We start from the raw sequence: 3,661 nt of genomic DNA, 5'->3' as shown, positions 1-3,661 counted from the left end.
GCCTTCTGCCTAGGGGTTCTTATGCTCACATGGCCTGGTGTAGACTTATTTACCACTCACTCAGTTTCCCATGTCTGCTTTAATGGCCAATGGCCTAACCTACTCCTACATCCTTCCCTCATCCCTCATCATGTGTGGTCATAAAAAAACAAATTAAGACAGGAATGCAAATAACAGTGTACAACACAGAACAATGAACACAATGCTTTGTTCACTTGTCCCTGGAAAAAATGAGGACCAGAGGATATGAAGGATTTTGTGTCCTTTGACAAAACACTTTTTTATACATTGTTATTGTTTTATATCTACAAATAAGCAAAGCTATTGCATTATATTTTGCCTGGGAATTATACTTGCATAAAATATTTTTTATACCTTCTAGGTGGAAGTAAGCCCTTAATTGGCTGTTTTTACTCCTGGTTTAATATGAGTCTTTTATTCTAAGGTACTACTCCTTGTTTATGATTTTTATGTGGAGGAAACACTAAAGATATTTCTTAGTGCTGCTGTGCAGAGAAAGTAGTTCATACATTTAAGTTAGGCAGAAATTGCCCTGGCTGAGTATTTGCTCAGGCTTTTACCACCTAAGATTAAGAATGATTCAACCATACAATGAGCCAGACAAAGCTTTATGTCTATTGAACTCCAGAGCCTGACAGCAGAAACCCTGTAAAAGCTGAAATTCCCATTTTTGTTGCCAACAACAAATATCAAACAGTGTTCACTTAGTGATAATTGTCCAGGGAAAACCAAACAGAAATGACGGGGCTTCAACATTATAACACCACCAACCCCAATCATCTTTCTCTGACGCTTTATTACTAAGAGGGTAATTCTTTTTGTGTAGTCAAAGTTTATGGAAAAGCCCTTGCAGGTAATTTGTTGGCAACTGGGAAGTAAATGTTAATGTCTGTTATGGATTAGGAAAGAATGCTGTCTGACTCACTGTTCGGGTGCTTATGTTGAATTGCCTGTTTAGAAGTCTCATTGTTTTTCCGCCTAAGACTTTGCTAAAGCTTTTAAATCACCTGTAGTGTCACAGGGATCTGTCTTCTCAAGGAAGTGGATGAAGCTTGCTCGTTATACTGCAATCTAGTTTTTAAAAATAATATTGGGGTAGCCCATGTCCCTCCCACCTCATTTTAAATTGTAGTCCTGAGACGAAGCTATGTGCCACAAGTTTTGAAAGAAAACAATCAATACATAAGCCAATCCAGGTTCTTAGAAGGGGTGAAGTTAGCAGGCACTTCTAGGATGAGGTATTAGTGGCCACAAGGAGCCCCTTGTACATCACTGTCCCTCTACCACATTAAAGTCCTGCAGTCAATATCCCTTCTTCTAGTGCACCTGTACGTATTCCCAGGATGGGTCTGAAGTATCACTCATTTTGCCTTGATCAGGTTCCTTATTAAGGAGAAGGATCTGGCTGGGAGGTCTGTGAGTCTGTTATTTGTGTACAAGAAGGCTATTGATTTTTGAGTGTTGACCTTGTATCCAGCTACTATGCTAAAAGTGTCAATTAAGTCTAGAAGTTTTTGGGCAGAGTTTTGTGGGTCTTCTATGTAGAGTATCATATTGTTAGCAAACAATAACAGTTTAACTTCTTTCTTTCCTATCTTTATTCCTTTTATTTCTTTCTCATGTCTAATTGCTGTGGCTTGTCCTGTTCCTGATTTTAGTGTAAAGGTTTTCAGTTTTGGGCCATTTAATATGATGTTGGCTGTTGGCTTTTCATAGATAGCCTTTATCAAATTCAGGTAAAGACCATTTATTCCAATTTTCTTCAGGGTTTTTTATCATGAATGGGTGTTGAATTTTGTTGAATGCTTTTTCTGCATCTTTTGAGATGATCATATGGTGTTTGTCCTTGACTCTGTTGATATAGTGTATTACATTTATTGATTTATGTATGTTGAACTGTCCTTGCATCCCTGGGATAAGTCCAACTTGGTCAGGGTATATGATCTTCTTGATGACCCTCTGTATTCTGTTTGCCAGTATCTTATTGATGATTTTTGCATTTATGTTCACTAGGAAGATTGGCCCGTGGCTCTCTTTTTTGGTTGGATCTTTCCCTGGTATTGGAATCAAAGTAACACTTGCTTCCAGGAATGAATTTGGAAATATTGCTTCACATTCCATTTCATTGAAATCCCTGGACCTGTGATTTGTTTCTTTTCTCTATCTGTTTGCAGTATTTTTTTTTCTTCTGTTGGGTTTCTGCGATCTTGACTATTATATGTCTAGGTGTAGATTTTTTTTTATTATTATTATGCTAGTTGGAGTCTTATATGCCTCACTTATCTGTATGTCAAATTCTTCCCCTCTGTTTGGGAAATTTTCTGTCATTAATTCTCTGAACAGCTTTTTTTAAAAATGTCATTTGTATTTCTCCTGCTACTTCATGGATTCCTATCAGTCTTGTATTATTCTTCTTTGCATCATCTAGGAATTGTTGGATCCATTTCTTATGATCCCTTACTGTTTTTAAGAGACCTCTCTTTTCATGGTCACTGACCAAAATCCTATCTTCTATATCTGAAATTGTATCTTCACATTTGTTCATTCTGCTGTAAATACTTCCTATAGAGTTTTTAATCTCCTGGATATCTGTTTGAATCTATTTCATTGATTCCATTTTTTCTTTCTTTCTATAGAGTTTTTAATCTCCTGGATATCTGTTGGAATCTATTTCATGGATTCTATTTTTCTTTTCCTATGTTGGGCATTCATGATTTCCATTTTTTTCCTATGCTGGGCATTCATGGCTTCTATCATGGTCCTGAACTCATCTACTTTTTGTCTGTTTCTGTTCTAGAGTCTCTAATCATGTCTGTCATTGTGCTCACCATCTCTGATAGTTATCTGGGAAGTTATTTCTGTTTTGAATTTTTCTAGAGCTGATTGATCTGTTTTGTTACCTCCTGTGCTATGAGTTCAGGGTGTCCTGGTGGTTGATTGTCAGACTTTTCCACCTCATTTCCCCTAGAATTTGCCACTTGGTGAGCTGGAAGTCTGTATATGCACCTTGCTTAAGTGTTTTCTCATTTTTATTTATGTTGTTGGTACTGTCCTTGGTTTAATTTCTGGGTTAGTACTTCAATCTTCCTTATATAGCTGCTCTTTAGGTTTTGAGTCTCTAATGACTCAGAGACACTCTCATTTTCATAATATCAGGAAGAACAACTGATTAAATCAATCACAACCCTTTAGCCCAATTGATGCTATCAGCAACACAATAGCATCAAGCACAGCTTAGAAATTGACAATTTGTGTTAGTTATTAATCTATCACCTTTAACCATGTGAATTAAATCAAAATCGAGGACCAGCTCAAAATATGTTTATAGTGAATAAACTCTTAAATATAACAACTTTACCCTTCAGGGTGGGGACTTAGAAGGAGTTGGGAGGAGAGGAATAGACAGGTAGTAGAATAGGAGAAGGTTTCAAGTGAAGCCAGAGAACACAGGATGATCATGCAAACTCCAGGAAACTGTTGAAGACAAGAGGGAATGACATAGTACAAGAACAAAGACAAGAATAGAACAACAACAGTAATAGGGAAGTTAGAAATTGTACTCACTTTCCTTTGAAACTAATGACAATCGAGAGAAGGAAAAAGAGAAGAAAAGAAAACAAAGGAAGAAATCTGAATTAGA

Source organism: Fukomys damarensis, unplaced genomic scaffold, assembly GCF_012274545.1.
Source record: "Fukomys damarensis isolate Sample0158 unplaced genomic scaffold, DMR_v1.0_HiC HiC_scaffold_14, whole genome shotgun sequence".
NCBI classification, from domain to species: Eukaryota; Metazoa; Chordata; class Mammalia; order Rodentia; family Bathyergidae; genus Fukomys; species Fukomys damarensis.
The sequence above is the reverse complement of the archived record's forward strand: the minus strand, read 5'-3'. Positions refer to the sequence as shown.